Source organism: Barbus barbus, assembly GCF_936440315.1.
Source record: "Barbus barbus genome assembly, chromosome: 37".
Lineage (NCBI taxonomy): Eukaryota > Metazoa > Chordata > Actinopteri > Cypriniformes > Cyprinidae > Barbus > Barbus barbus.
Window position 1 is genome coordinate 23,106,575 of NC_136715.1, and position 17,648 is coordinate 23,124,222.

The 17,648-nt window shown below is 36.3% G+C and overlaps 1 protein-coding gene across 2 annotated transcripts in view; it reads left to right on the forward strand.

Moving 5' to 3' along the window:
* The window catches only part of LOC306856922 (band 4.1-like protein 1), a 211,815-nt gene that overhangs the window by 27,238 nt on the left and 166,929 nt on the right, over window positions 1–17,648 (forward strand). For both annotated transcript variants that reach the window (XM_079396478.1, XM_079396479.1), the window contains exon 2: window positions 12,931–12,992. The gene's annotated coding sequence lies outside the window, so the exon portion shown is untranslated. The remainder of the gene's footprint in view (window positions 1–12,930; window positions 12,993–17,648) is intronic.

The window sequence follows — 17,648 nt, forward strand, 5'->3', positions numbered from 1 at the left end:
GGTCGCAATTCAAACAATGATTTGCAAGAAGAATAATTCATTTGTTATTTGTGGTCATACGGCGTATGCCTGCAAATATGGGATAAACTGATACCTTAAATATAGGATGATTATACAGAATGGTTGGCAGCCCTATTTAAAATGCAAAAGAGAATTGTCTCGGCGGCCCAATAGCATTCGGGCTCTGGGCTGCGGCCCATGTTGCCCATTAGGATAACATAGGGCTGTGCAATCAATCGAAATATGGTTTCAATTGCAATATCAGCCTCCAACGATTATGAAAATGCAATAATTGAGATAAAATGATTATTGCGTCCCCATTCCGCCCCCTTTCCAGTGGTGCACTTTCACTCCTTCATAAAAGCCCAATTTCATGTGCAAATCAGTAAAATCGTTTAAACGTGACTTTTGCAAAATAGGACATGCTTGATTTATCATCTTGTGCTTGATGTCAGCTTTTAACTCAAGGTGCACAATACATGGTCAAATACATGCAATAAATGGTCAAATACACACAAAAATGTGTCAAAATGTGGTGCTTAGTGATTATTCATGTAAACCCTCATCGGTTATGTAATAAATGAATGTAAACAGTTGAGAATGAAAATATGTGTGTAACAGTAAATTGGATCCTTGCGACTCTTAAAGTGACAGTGGGCTATAATCCTGCTGCCAACTGGGTGCTTTATATTAATCGAACAACAAAAGACAAAGACAAAATCACTAACTGCTCTTGATTGAAGGACTTTTGTAGCTTTAATAAGTAACAAACAAAGTTTAATTCTAACAGTGAAGATTATGCTGTTCTATTTTAAATTAGATTATTCATATATATCGCTATCTTTAAATAAATCATTCATTTAAAGTTTTGGTCATATGGCCCACTAATAATTGTGTTAAATAATCTTGGTTACAATATTTACCAAAATAATCATGATTATAATTTTTGTCATAATTGAGCAGTCCTAGGATAGGTCCCTCCTAGGATCATCAGTCCTAGGCCCTGATGATGAGAGCTGCACTCTCTCTGGATCAGCGGCTGCGCGAAAGCAGGTTTAAATATTCCAATGTGATAGGTTTAATAAACATTGTGGAATCATTATCATTTTGGAATATGATCGTGTGTGTTTGAATCAAGATTGTGATCTTTTAATGATTAATCATGCATACATATGAGCCTTTAGCCTATGTATTTTTGTACGTCATATTTGTACCAGACCTTAATATTCCCAGGCCTGGGTGGCCCCCCGTTGTCCACGATACATGGCCTTGCCGATAGGTTAGATTTGACATCTGCAATCAGTGGATAAGTTGGTGGAAAAACACTAGGTAAAATAATTAATATTCACAGAAGCAAATTTAGTATATGAAATTAAATGTGTTTGTTATTTAGAATGAATTCAAGCAGCATAAATGTTAAGACTGTGAGCCTGTGCTTATGTTTTACTGTATGCTACACACTACTACACCGTATTTTAGATTTTTGGACATTTAACAGTTGTGAGGTATTATTTACAATATGTGAATCATATGTTATATTATCATAAAACAAAGAAAAGTTGGTTTACTTTGCATCGGAACATTAAAAGTGTTAGCCTGTTCAAAACATGCATTTATATACTAATTGTCAATATTGATACAGTACCTAATATTTGTCACAGATACAAATCTAATGATAACTGTGCTAATAAAATGGCATGCATTTCTACCAATTTAGCTAAAATGATTGGCCTAAAAAGAAGGGACAGATTAATAAACTGTCCTTATGTTTAAACTCACAGGTTCTCTCAATATAATTATAAAAGTGCACACACAATGTTAATAAGAGATTCATTGTGCATTGTAGTCTTTATTTAATATAGTTGACTACTTCTGTGATTTTAATTTTATTTTTACTTTATTCACCATTAGTTTTAGTTTAAATATGAAGATGTTTTATTAATTTGTTCCCTTGGTTTAGGTTCCCATTGTTTTCCATTGTTTAAATTGTGACAGGCCTTTACTTGTTTAGTTAAATCATCGGAACAAATAAATATAGTGCTCTGATGTGTTAACTAATAAAAAGGAATGATTTGATGATTAAAGTGACCAACAATTTCTTAATTTATGAACATTATCTTTTTCAGTATGTTATAAGAAGGACTCTGTACTACAGGGTAGATTTGTCAAAAAATGGACCAATAAGAATAAGTAGTCTACATGCAGTAGTCTATGTAAATGTAAGTTTCAAACCATTTATTTATGACACTAATGTGGTGAAATGGTGAAAAACCTAGGTTAGAAAATTATGCTCTGGCCTATATCAGTCATCATTTTTTCATTTTATTTTTTTTATGGCATATTGCACACCTGTCACATTTGGTTGCATTGAGTAACTGAAGCAATCTTCTTTTTACAACTCGAATTCTGGAAATGTTGGGACATTTTTTAAATTTGTATACAATGAAAAATAAAAAAGACTTTCAAATCACATGAGCCAATATTTTATTCACAGTAGAACATAGATAACAAATTTTTAAACCAAGAAATTTTACAATTTTATGCACAAAATTAGCTCATTTAAAATTTGATGCCTGCTACAGGTCTCAAAATAGTTGGGACGGGGGCATATTTATCATGGTGTAGCATCTCCTCTTCTTTTCAAAACAGTTTGAAGACATGAGTTTCTGGAGATGCTGTTGTAATAGATGCAGTATGTGGTTTTGCATTGTCCTGCTGAAACATATGTAGGGGAGCATATGTTGCTCTAAAACCTTTTATATACCTTTCAGCATTCATAGTGCCTTCCAAAACATGCAAGCTGGCCATACCGTATGCACTTATGCACCCTCATACTATCAGAGATGCTGGCTTTTGAACTGAACGCTGATGACACTCTGGAAGGTCTCCCTCCTCTTTAGCCCGGAGGACACGGCATCCATGATTTCCAACAAGAATGTCAAATTTGGACTCGTCTGACCATAGAACACATTTCCACTTTGAAACAGTCCATTTTAAATGAGCCTTGGCCCACAGGACACGACGGCGCTTCTAGACCATGTTCACATATGGCTTCCTTTTTGCATGATAGAGCTTTAGTTGGCAGCTGCAGATTGCACGGCAGAATTGTTTACCAACAGTGGTTTCTGGAAGTATTCCTGGGCCCATTTACTAATGTCAATGACAGAATCATGCAGATGAATGATGCAGTATCGTCTGAGGGCCCAAAGACCACGGGCATCCAACAAAGGGTTTTGTCCCTTACGCACAGAGATTTCTTCAGTTTCTCTGAAGCTTTTGATGATGTTATGCACTGTAGATGATGAGATTTGCAAGGCCTTTGCAATTTGACATTGAGGAACGTTGTTTTTAAAGTATTCCACAATCTTTTTACGCACTCTTTCAATAGTACAATAAATTACAATAGAACCTATTATGCTGTCTACATCGGATGCGGCAGAAATCCCTGACAGAAATCTGCTGCTGCATTCTATTTATGATGTATTTACACAAATTTCAAATGATTTTCAATGGTCGCTTTGTCGCGTCCAGTGTAGACAGACTTTAGCTGTTGCGGCATGGTGCGACAACTGTCGCGTCCGGTGTTGACACGATGTTACTTTGAATAAGTATGATGTGGCTGTGTTGTAATTTGCATCAGTTTTAACGTAGTTATCATTGGGCCTGGTACTGGGTTCCCTATCACTTCACTTCACTTGTACTGTGTGGCTAGACGCTATGAGAAAAATCCTTTTTTCTCTGATACTGAAGACTTTTTTTCAATAACGCAATGTAACTGCACTGGTAGCATCAGGCGATACCTGGACCCTACAGAGGTTGCACAGGCAGTCCAACTCCTCCAGGATGGCACATAAATACGTGCCATTGCCAGAAGGTTTGCTATGTCTCCCAGTACAGTCTCAAGAGCATGGAGGAGATTCCAGGACACAGGCAGTTACTCTAAGAGAGCTGGACAGGGCCGTAGAAGGTTCATAACCCATCAGCAGGACTGGTATCTGCTCCTTTGTGCAAGGAGGATGTGAATGTCTCTGACCAAACAATCAGAAACAGACTTCATGAGGGTGGCCTGAGGGTCCAATGTCCTCTAGTGGGCCCTGAGTTTACTGCCTAGCACTGTGGAGCTTGATTGGCATTTGCCATTGAACACCAGAATTTGCAGGTTCACCACTGGTGCCCTGTGGTGGGTCAGAGATGGTCTGGGGAGGCATATCCATGGGGGGACGCACAGACCTCTACAGGCTTGAGGATTGCACCCTGACTGCCATTAGGTATCGGGATGAAATTCTTGGACACATTGTCAGACCCTACACTGCTGCAGTGGGTCCTGGGTTCCTCCTGGTGCACGACAATGCCCGGCCTCATGTGGCAAGAGTATGCAGGCAGTTCCTGGAAGATGAAGAAATTGACACCATTGAATGGCCCCCATGCTCGCCTGACCTAAATCCAATAGAACACCTCTGGGACATTATGTTTTGGTCCATCCGACGCCACCAGGTTGCACTTCAGACTGTCCAGGACTGTCCAGTAATGCCCTAGTCCAGATCTGGGAGGAAATACCCCAGGACACCATCTGTCGTCTCATTAGGAACATGTCCCGATGTTGTCAGGCATGCATACAAGCGCGTGGAGGCCATACAAACTACTGAGTACCATTTTGAGTTGCTGCAATGAAATTTCAGCAAAATGGCTTGTTCTGCTGCATAATGTTTGCGTCATGGAGTGTCTTTGAATTCAGCCCTCTGTATCCTCCTGAGACCTTGCGTCCTCATATGAGGACATTTATATTTTACTGAATTTCTCTGAGACTATACATGGCACAGTTTTAAGTCTGGATGTCTTGAACAAAACACATTCAGGGCTTTTCAAAGATACTAAATGTTTGGATGTTTCACCATGACTAGAGGTCGACCAATTGATCGATTGATTTTTGGCATTTTTTTATTAATCGGCATCGGCCGATTGTGCTGCAAATTAGGCCGATTAATACAGGCGCATCTGCAAGCAACACGTGATGCTGCCTCGTGCTGCAAGCAGATTGCCATTCCACTGGCACAACGGATAACCCTGTGATGTCCCCCTCTGCCTGCTAACTTTTTGAAGAGAAAACTACCTGGTAGAGCTGTGCGATTAATCGAAATCGAATCGCAATCACGATTTGAGACGTTGCGATTTGCTAATTGCAAAGCCTGCGATGTGGACGCGATATTACTCTGATCCAGATCATATGCACGACTGCCAGCCTTGAGTGACTTACTAACCAACAGAGTGAGCGCACCTTCTCCCTGATCAGCACTGCTCTAGCCAACTGCGTAAACACCCACCGTTTAAAAAGGGTCAGATCGAAAGTTAGGAAAATTAAAACTAAAGAAAACATACATACATACATATATATATATATATATATATATATATACATATATACATATATACTGCATGTTCACTAATTCAGAAGACCGCACACACAGCCCGTGTCTCTGAATGCTTCTCATACTCGCTCCGCTCTGCCCAACGCTGCGCGTCTCACGAGCCGCACACACGCAGCATGTCTAAAACGAATGTAAATTAAGTCTAACTGCTTGTTAATTTCACTTGGATGAAATGAAACATTCAGCACATTTTCCACTTGTTCTTAAAATACAGTTCTTTATTTATAAAAAATAAAATTTAACTTTCCTGTGAAATTCAGTAATTCTGTGAAATATAGGTGTATCTCAATAAATTAGAATGTCGTGGAAAAGTTCATTTATTTCAGTAATTCAACTCACATTGTGAAACTCGTGTATTAAATATATTCAATGCACACAGACTGAAGTAGTTTAAGTCTTTGGTTCTTTTAATTGTGGTGATTTAGACATTTAACAAAACTCAACAAATCAGAATACATTTTTAGTGAATTGTTGGCCTTCTGGAATGTTAATTTACCGTATATGTTCTCAATACTTGGTAGAGGCTCCTTTTGCTTTAATTACTGCCTCAATTCGGCGTGGCATGGAGGTGACCAGTTTGTGGCACTGCTGAGGTGGTATGGAAGCTCAGGTTGCTTTGATAGCGGCCTTCAGGTCATCTGCATTGTTGGGTTTGGTGTCTCTCATATTCCTCTTGGCAATACCCCATAGATTCTCTATGGGGTTCAGGTCAGGCAATGAATCTAAAATATATGACTTACAAGAAAAGTGAACTTTTTCACCACTTTCTAATTTATTGAGATGCACCTGTACATAATAAATAATATTTTGGCATTCAAATGCATAGCGATTATGGAAACATTTAATTTTGTGTCGAATGAGAGACCCAACGTTGGTTTCAGTTTCGTTTTAGCCTAAATTAATTCGTTTTGGCTTGTTGTTTATAGCTAGCTTCTTATATTTTTAATTCTTGTTCTTTTCTAAATACTGTTAATTGAAAGCATTTGTTGTGGAGTGAGGGGAACTAACATAGCCTAGCTATGTTTACAGTGTTTATTATAATGTTTGTAATGGTGTTGTCAAAAATATCAATATTTCGATAAATATCGATACTGAAATATCTGAACGGTACCAATATTAATTTCCCGAAGTATCGATACACCGATACTAGCCGAGCTGTCACTTTCACTTCTCTCCAAAGGCGCGTGGACAAGCACCACACGTGACCGCACTCGTCTCCTTCGCTCTGGTTAAATAGCAAAAGTGAAGTGAATAGAAAGATGACTGCTCTGGTTGTTAAAGAACACAGCAGGAGCGCTATCTGTAGGGATCTATGATCTCCGCGATGCAGAGAACGTGCACGGAATCCAGTCATGAAAACTGAATTTACAGTTTAACGCGGAATGTCACAGAATTTGTCAAAGTTTGGATGAATTAATCAAAAGTAGGTCATTACACTTAAATCAAATCGCGATATGGACTAGTATCTGTAAATATTAAGCTGCAAAAGTCGATTTAAATATGAATCCTGCATGTTCTGTGCGTTTATGTGGCGCTCGCGGTGATTTCAGCGTCTGCCGTCCCAATGAGGACATAAATACATCAACAATATCTCCAGAACTGATGCAGATACTTCCAGAAATGCACTTTACGAGCATTTTACCATTTAATTTGAGTAAAACTAGCGTCATATCATACACAGACAGAACTTTAGAAGTATTCACGGCAACCCGTCAAAATAAAAGTTCGGTTTAACTTAGCCTATTAAAGACCGTGTGCCAGAAATAGGCTATATTACTATTATTTAGTAGAATGTACATAATACTACTACTTACTACTACTGTTAATTTTTTTTAAATAAATAATCACAAAATATTTTAATTTTAATAGTAAATCCCCTTCATTTGCCAAAAATGTAAATGTTTAATTTTCATTAATTCAAATATAAATTAATTAAAATTGTTTTATGCCTTCATCTGATATCCAGTAAAATTTAAATACACAACAAAGAATTTCTGAGGGGGAAAACACATTTCATAAGGCTACTGTAAGAATAAATAAAAATAGTTTGTATGCATTCAAATAATAGACATGCTAAAACCAGAATTTGGTAACAATAAAACATAAGGTGAGAAAAAAAATAAAACATTTCATACGGCCCTAAACGTGTCATTTTTGTTACACTTTTAATAAATTAAATGTTAAATTGTATAATTTTCATGATTTTAATGAATTAGACATGCTTTTAGATTAATAGCATTTAATTTGACCATTAAAAAAAAGAGTCCAGAAAAATTAAAACGGAAAAAAGCGGAATCCAGAAAAATTTAAATGAAAAAAATTGAATGTAGAAAAAAATAAAACGGAATTTGGGGAAAAATAAAACGGATTTCATAGGGCCCTATATCTGGAAATATTTTGGTTATGAAGCAAATGAGAATATCAACAAATAGAACTTTGGATTTTAATTAGTACATGTATTAGTAAACGTTAGTTTCAATTAACATTTAACTAAGATTAATAAAAGATTAATAAATAAATCAACAAATGCAGTACCTCAAGACATTTTTTTGTTCATGTAAAATATACCGCATGTTCTCGACTTGTTACATTTATCTTTAAATTAAAAATATTACCCCCTTAATATTGTGGCAGTTTTTTTCTCCGTGGTATCGAAAATGGTATTGAATATCGATATTTTTCAAGGTATCGTATCGAAGTTAGAAATTCCAGTATCGTGACAACACTAGTTTGTAAACATTTCACGTCTGCATTAGGTCTATTTCTGAATGAAATAATAAAATGCGACTTATACGTGACTCTTCTCTCTCTCTAAAAAACGCAATGTTTTATATGCACAGCATATTTTAACCATGCAGCAAACCTTTTTAAATATTTTGATAAATTACTGAAAAAAAATTTACATCCCTGAGATGAAGGGGGGAAAAAAAGAAAGAAAGAAAATTGACCAAAAAAATTGGCATCATATATCGGCCATCGGCTGCCCTGATTTCTAAATATCGGCATCGGCCAGAGAAAAACCCATATCGGTTGACCTCTAACCATGACTACTCCCTCTCCTTGGTCTTCAAAAATGTCTGAAATTAATTTAGTGACACACTTATGGAAATATAATATTTTGTAATTATCATTAAATTAAATTTTTCACACTATTTTTTTAAACTGTGTGTCATAAATCAACATCTCAGGAAAATGTTATGGAGTTTTAAATCAAAATATGACTTTCTGTTACGAACTCGTTATTTGTTATTTCATACATGTCCTCATATGAGGACACAGGGACTAAAAGCATGTTTATTACGCATTTTAGGAGACAACAAATGAATAGGGAAAGAAATTGTTTCAGTATTCTATGAAATATTATATATTATGAAAATCTTGTCAATTATTACTCCCATTATTACACTTCTTTTTTCATTACATGTTGCCCCAAAAACACATTAATAGGCAAATTAGATTTAATTTATAGATACATTGTATATAATGAGATAACCCATTTATGGCCATTTTACACACATTTTGCAGAAAGAAAAATGGTATTTCAAATCATTCTGTTATAACATAGTTGAGAATCATCTTTATACAAAGTTTGGTAAAAAAAAAATAATAATAATTATAATTCCTGAAAACTAAAAATATATTGGTGATTTTAAAAAAAATCTGTTGTTTTTGCCTATGCATGTTCATTCATGTCGTTTTATTTTATTTTTTTAAATTGAGTCTTGATGTCCTCTGCCAAGAACATTATGAATGAAATATCATTTCAATTTTTTTTATATTATTTAATTAAAATAATATATATTTTATGCTCTAAACAATGTTATGACATGAAAAAAAACTTTTTTTTTTTTCTAAAACTTTTTCCCGGGTCTCAGGAGGGTAGGTTGATCATTTTAATTTCCATCAAACGATGTGGCATCGTTTCGTTCCTAACAAATTTACCCATTCCATATCAGTACAGATATCCAGCATGATATTTTTCCCCATTGAGATCTGATGGTGTTTTCAAAGTGTTCCTTTAATTTTTTTGAGCAGTGTATAATGGCACTGAACATTGTATAATAACCAACAATTTTGTGTGGTATTAGGACGTTAATTTAAAAAAAAAAGTTTTATGATGCATTTCTATTCTGTTTCTATCCTCCCCCGAGTTTCTCTCAAGGACAAAACCAGTGCCAGCTGACAGTGGAGGGAGTTTGTTTGCTGGAGGGCCTCATATGAGTCTGGCAGTGTATGACAGGCACTGTGTGAGACAACACTGTCTTACTGTTTTTAAGAAAATTGTCTTTTGCTGTCCATGACAAGATCTCCGCTTGGCATCCAAGCACATGCCAATCATGACTACATATCTGTAACTCTCTGAAATGACTCTATTCTTTAAGTTTTCTTAACGTTTTCTGCCATACTGTTCAGACTATTCCATTTTTTAATGTCATATTTATTCCATGTGAATCTTCAGTGGAATCTGTCCAGCCCGATCTTATTGTTGTACATATAAAAAAAGGACACATTAGTGTGTTTGGAGAGACAAATAGAGTGTATTGCAAATATGTATGTATGTGTGTGTGTGTGTGGGGATGGGTACCCAAAGCCAGTATTAAATGGGCCCCGGGCTAAATTATTTAAGACTGGTGTATCGATAAGCTCTGACGTTAACGGTTCTGCTGTTCGTCCTGGAGAAATTAAGAAAATATACATACATTTATTATTGTTATATAGACATTATCTTGCAAATTCTATCACGCCAGAGTCGCCAGCTGTTTCTATATGGAATAATATTAGAACATTTGTCTATGAAGCATTTTTGATATTCACAATTCAGAAGAGAGATCACGCTCACGCGGAGGAGCTACAGAGCGCACAACATGAAAGCCCTGTTTAATTGTGATGACAGAGGAGAGAACTAAATATTCAAATGTCTGCTTACACTTTAGGCCTGAGGCGGTGATATTAAGCCAATTTTATTGTTGATTTCAATGTTGGCTTCCATGGATCATAAAAAAGAAGATATGAGGTAAAACTATTAAAAACTAGCAGTGTTTCGTCTAGCGCAACTTCTTTCCCTTCACAGATGAGCATGTTCGTTCCTCCCTAAAACCCAAACTTAACGTCAGGATTAGCGCAATCGTGATTGTTGTAAAATGCAGTCTTTACTGTTGCTAAATTGTGGGACAATTTTGATAAAATGTTGAAAGCACAATCTGCACAAGAGACACTGTTTCCCAGGCTGAATTATGTGCGCGCTCCAAAATGGGCAAGAAGATTACACTTTGGGCTCGAGTGTGCATCCAAACAATACACACAAAAATATGCCAAAATGGCTGGCTTGGAGAGTATTTACTTCAACGCAGTTTATTTCTTTAGTTTATGAACTGTCATGAATCCGGTCCATGAACTTCCGTTTACTCACCACCAGAGGTCACTCGCTCACCATATTGACTTTTGCAGAATTTGCACTACACTACTGTTGCACGTCACCTCTGGACTGCATTTCCCATCATCCATTGCACTGACGACACAAAGCTGTCACCAATCTCACATTGCTCTGATTTCACAGCTGATCACACAATCACACACACTTTATAAACCTTGGACTTCCTCTCTGTCATTGCCGAGTATTGTACAGCGTATATCACTCTCCAAGCGATAGCTACTTTATGGAGCCCACTTAGTTGTCATAGTCTTGCCTTGCCTTGCGTGTTTTGTAGTGTTTTGATTCTTGCCTGTGTTTCCTGGATTTATCCTTTGCCTTGCCATTTGGACTCTGTTTGCACCTCTCTTGGACTATTGCTCGTGTACCTGGATTATCTCTCTGCCTTGCCCTGTTGGATATTGTTCGCCGATCGTCGACCCACGCTTGCCCTAGGATAACTTTGTCTTGCCTGTGATGTTCCTGTTTGCCATTGCATGAACCTTTCTTGTTTTCTGACCTCGTCTTTGAATAAAGCCTTGCAAATGGACCCGCACGTCTCACGTCTTGTTCGCCTCGTTACATGAACAGCTGCGAGAAAATTCGATGTGTGTCAGTATATATGCAGTCCCCTGGGCCATCAATGTCCCCAGGGACCATTTGAAAAAGAGTCTATAGTCTCAATATGACCCCCCCATCCCCCCGCCCCCGGTTAAATAAAGGAATAAATAAATGTTAATCAAACAACAAAATGCAAACAGAAAATGACTTCGCTCTTAAACTGAATAATGTTAGCTTTAATAAGCATTAATCTATCAAATTATACAGTGACAACTATGCAGTGTTATTGTACATTTGGTTATTTTATAAGATTTTTTTTGTAGGCTATAATACTTACCTGAACAAAAATTTTAGTAGACCTTAATGAAAAAAATTTAATTATATCTTATTTTATAACAACTCATTACTGTACAATACAATTCTGTATTTTATCTTATATAAAACACAAAAAATACCTGCACACTGGAACATTTACAAATTTATGTTTTATATTAATTTCATTAAATTATAATTATTTTACACACACACACACACACACACTGGGATATTGCCAAAATTGTCTGATACTTCAAAGAATCCATAATGTCCTTCATACAGCCAAGATTTTCATTTTCTTGTGACAGCCAAGTACCCCCATAACACGTCTATTTCACCTTCATGTTTGACCATGGGGATGCTGTTCTTCTGCTTATAAGCCTTGCCTTTTTTGCACCAGACACACTGCTAATTCTTAGGTCCAACGAGTTCCTTTTTGGTTACACCATTCTATGGAACATTCTTTCAGAACTCGATGTGTACTCAAATTTGTTTTAGCATGTTTATGTCAGCCTTTTATGTTCTTATTGGTCAAGAGTGGCATTCTGCAAGGTGTCTTTAGTGGAGTTAATTTAGCATCAAATGCATTCTTTTTTGCCGGTAACCGAGATCTGGCAACAACACACTTTTCCACTTAGGCAAACAATTTGTGGACAGCTTTTCTTGCACATGAAATCACCCACATGCCAACAAACCAATGAGAACCTCAACATCTTCTTGAGGTGGCACAGTTTTAATGGGTGTGGGATTTAACAGTTAAGTTTATAAATGTTCTGATCACACTTTATTTTAAGGTCCAATTCTCACTATTAACAAACCATTAACTATGACTTCTGCCTTAAATAAACTCCTAATTTGCTGCTTATTAATAGTTAGTAAGGGTTGTTAAGTTTAGGTATTGTGCAGGATTAGGAATGTAGAATATGACCGTGCAAAATATGTGCTTTATAAATCCTAATAAACAGCCAATATGTTATTAATAGGTATGCTAATAAGCAACTAGTTAATAGTAAGAATTGATCCCTATATTAAAGTGTTACCAATTTTCTTATTGAATGTGCCACTGCAGGTAACTGAGCCAAAAATAAAGCTACAATAAAAAATAAATAGTTATGTATTGAGAAGGTTGACTGTAGTTGAACGTGAAGTGTGTAATTAAAATTTTGGTGGGACCAAATGGAAGTGCAAAAATAATGATTTCAAACTGTTTTTAAACAGGTTTCCAAATTTCTCCACCAACTGCCACTGGTCAGCCAAACAGGGTTTAACCATTTGACCAGGTAAGTTTCAGTTTAATTTAACTGTATTTCCTCTACTTTGAAGATGAATATGATTCAGGACAAGTTATGTTTTCAGTCACAAATCACAAACAGTGTAACGGAGCCGACGAGACGTGAGGTGTGCGGATCCATATGCAAGCTTTTATCAATAGACATAGTCAAAACACAGGCAGGGTCAAACAAATGGCAAACAAGTATACTCAAGTAAACAGGCGTGTTCTTCGATCGGCGAACAATATCCAGTGGGCTTGACAAGAGGGGTAATCCTATAACACGATGATAATCCAGGCGAGGTACAAAACTGAGTCCAAACGACAAGACGAGAGAGCAATCCTAGGCAGGCTATAAACTTCAGGGCAGGTGGAGATAACGAAGAAACGAGATACACAGGCTAGGATAAAGACACAAATTACTCAGGATAATAAACAGGATAAACTAGACTAAAACTCAGACAATGAAGTGGCTCCGTAAAGTACTATCACTTGGAGAGCGATAAACGCAGACAGTACTTGGCAACTTGAGAAGGATCTGAGTGGGTGTTATATAGTGCATGTAATAGCTTTCAGGTGAGCGTGTTTTTGGTTACAGCTGTGTGTAATCAATACAATGGATGATGGGAAATGTAGCACACGGTGATGTGTAACGTGTGGTGTAAAAGTCAATATAATGGAAGGGCGCCCTCTGGTGGCAATCGGACGGAAAGTCACGGACCGAATTCATTACAAACAGATATTGGAGCCAATAAACTGTGAGCACAGTGACATAGCTCTGAAACAATAAGCCAACTTCACCTGTATCTCTCGCTTTAAATTTAAGGCCTGGTTTCACAGACAGGGTTTAGGTTAAAACAGGATTAGGCAATAGTTCAATTAGGACATTTAAGTAGTTTTTATAAACATGCCCTAGAAAAAACAATACTTGTGTGCATCTTGAGACAAAACAAATGCATAGACATATTTTAAGATCAGTTAGTGCAAGTGTCTTTCAGTTGAAAGAGCTCAGATTTACATTTTAGTCTGGGATTAGGACTAAGCCTTGTTTATGAAACCGGGGGAAAGTGTGCTTCAGCTGTGATTCAAATGAATGTTAGAATTTTTAAAATTGAATTTAATCTGCAACTATATATTATTATAATTATAATAAAGTTTGTATTATCATCATCATCATTGAAAATTTCATTGCATATTCATTGCATATTCATATTGGACTGCGACATCTAGAGTTTCATGCCATAACTTTGTATTAGAGTTTATATGAATTTATGGTGTAATTGCTACAATTTTGTGTCAATCCATGTTCATTTTTGCCACGAACAGTACAGTTTTATTTTGATTTAGTGCTTGAAGCACAGCAAAAATAGCACAGTCTCGATGTGGAAACAATCACTGCACTGCTGCATATGCACCGCAACTGGAATGCATTGATGGACCACATCCGTGTGCAGTGTGAATGCTCTAATCTGTTAATATGGGAACAGAAAAAAATATGCACCACATCTGCACTGCAAACAGAGGATGTGTGAAATGGGTCTTAGGTGTCTTACATTATGGAAATTGCATTTTATTGCTCTGACCACAATTGCAGTCTTCATGCCTCTCTGCAGTAGGACTATGGCATGTTCACACAGGTGGACAGAAACTCTTGGTATCTTTCTTCTGGTGTAATCAGTAGAAAGGTCTCTTGTAATATTTTCTTATAATTGTGGCCTTCATTGCCTACCACCTGTAAATTGCAACCTGGTCTAATGGCATAAATGTACCTGGGGCAATTTTTAGCGAGACTGTTTTTACGTACCTTACTGCACATTTCGTCGCAGTTTCAAAGAGAAATGTCCACTGAGTGGTGCTAAAACACGGGTTCAATACATAAACCCTGGCAGGTTTTTATTACGTTGATATAGGTAGTATTGCTGTGTTTTTATTACGTTGCTTCAGGTACGTATTGCAGCGGTTCAGAATTCAAATATCCGGGGACCGTCACTAAAAATTAATGCTCTTATCGTGTTGGAAATATGCCCTACACCAAACACAACCCTAAAACTACCCAATAGTGTTGACAAATGCAAAACTGATAGTAACACTTTATAATAACGTTCAGTTGTCATTTTTAAGTGATTAGTTAATGATGAACTAATCATTTACAAAACATTCATAAGCAATTAATAAGTGATATGCTAATAATTTGTGTATGTTTTGTTAATTCATTTACAAGTCATTTACAAGTAATTAGTTTATGATGAACTAATCATTTACAAAACATGACTATGCATTCATAGATGATTAATAAGTCATATGTTAATATTTTTATCTATGTTGTGTAGATTGTTATAAATTAGGGATGCACGATATGAAAATTTTTAACCGATAACCGATAATTAAGTCCTTCTCATTGCCGATACTGGTATATATATATAAATATATATATATAATTTTTATATTATAATTTTCATATAATCTGCATTTTGTGCACCCAGGAGACTACAAAATCTAAGATTCGCTGATTAAACTGATATTTTAGTAGCTCTGGCCTAACTATAGCAAACATCAGTCCTGACTCTTCAAATGTTTTTTATTTTTTGTGTAAGGCACCACAATACTTTGCAACAGAAATGGTTTAACAGAATTATGACAGAACTATGGTTTATCTGCAATTAACAACTCATTAACAACAAATTTATATTCAAATATTTCATGCATAAAGAAATGCATCTATTCAACGTTTTTAGTGCACGAGGATGAGAAAGTTATATAGTCTTTAAGCAGTGTTGGGAGTAAGGCGTTAAAAAATTAATGCATTACAGTTTTTTATTTTTTATTTTAAAAAAAATAATAATTTAAAGTCGGGCTCCTACTTTTTTATGTCCCTAGGGCCGGGCTTCGGGCCAATATTAACGTCATAGTTCAGACGCGGGCTGGGCCTCGGGCCTGTTTTAGGCTTCTCTTTATCTTTATATTTTAGACATTCATCAATTATTGATGAAAAGAAATTGCCGCGCTGGTGGAAACAACATGAATCCGTGCCACAGCGACTGTCACGAGCGACTCGACGGTGTTTAGTGTCCCGCAGCAGCAGCGAGCCGTCAGCACAGATGAAGAGTTCTGCTTCAAATACACGCAATAAAGCAAAAGCCTCAGCAAAAGTAATTACCATGAATGTGTCCGGGGGAAATAGTAAGGATTCGCCATCTCCTCGTTAGACGCGCCTTTTGAGAGAAGTGCATCTTCACGGATAACGATTATATTAAATAGTTTTTTGTTTTCATTTTTATTTATTTCGTTAAGTTGCAATTTAAAGCTTTCTTTAGATATATTTATCATGTCTGTGAGGTATGTATTTCGGTTCATTTTTGTGAAGCGCTCCTGTTCAAGATAAAAGGACGTTTTGTTGATATTGTGAGTGCACACAAATAAAAGTAGACCCTTTACAGTTCAGAATGATGCATTACTCTTACGTTTATTATGAGCAAAAATTATGGCGCAAGTTGTTTCCATTGAAAAAAAATTGTAATTGATTGCGCTGGTGCCTCCATGTCCTGCGCTTTAGCTTCCACTCTCCGCACAAACTACTGGATGCAGCGCACATTTATCTAGGTTTAAAGTTTAAACATTGTTATATGCTTGAACTGTTTTAATATATCTATAGATTTTATTTTAGGCAAGTCATGATGATTTGAGAAGGCTAAATTGATCAAACATAAGCTATGATCAGCCTGCCGGTCTGCCACTGGCCGCTTGGTCGGTACTTTAAGAAAGAAAAAAACTTATTTAATGAACAAAAAAATGCTCCAAACGTTTTTTCTAAATGATCTTAATAAAAAGCCGGAACGAAATATAAACACTTTGCCATTAGGGCAGAGCTCTAGTACATTTTGTCATTTTAGAACGTTAAGTTCTACTTCTGTAGATATTTTGGTGAAACTAACTCAAAAGTAATACAGGAGTCATGTAACGCATTACAATTCTGAGACAGTAATATTGTAAGGTAAGGAATTACTTTTAAATAACAGTAACAAGTAATCTGTAATGTATTACAGTTTGGAAGTAACTTTTACAACACTGTCTTTAAGTCACGTGTTTTCAAATACATTATAAAAAAAATGCATTGACATTTGTCAGCCTCGGAAAAAAATGAAAAACAAAAGTGCATGCTCAACAAAAATAAAGTGCATCCTCATACCAAGGTTGTTAAGTCGCAACACCGGTTATCACTCGCCCACCGCAGCACCGTCCCTCACTGTCATTTTGATTTTTTTAATAGTAATAAAAATCATTTAGTTCAGTTAGAGAACAGACACTACAATTAAAACTGAACGCGGTTGCTCAATGCAGCACACCAAACGAACGACAGTCGCGCATCACAGATCAGATTTCATTTATCAACTGAGGAGAGTGAGTCGAGCTGACTGACAAGAGTGAGGTGAAAAAGACAAGACGATGGCAGAAGAGTTTCAAAACCAAATGTAAAAGCGCCTGTTTTAAAAATATTTTTGGATTTTGAAAAGCCTGTTGACCTGCCATTTATCTAAGGTGATATTGGAAGGTCTATTTATTTATTTATTTTTTAAACATTCGTTTCTCATTTATTTGGTTCCACGGTATTTGCTGATTTTTATTTTATTTAAACTGTGATATTTTTCCCATTATTTTACATCAAGGT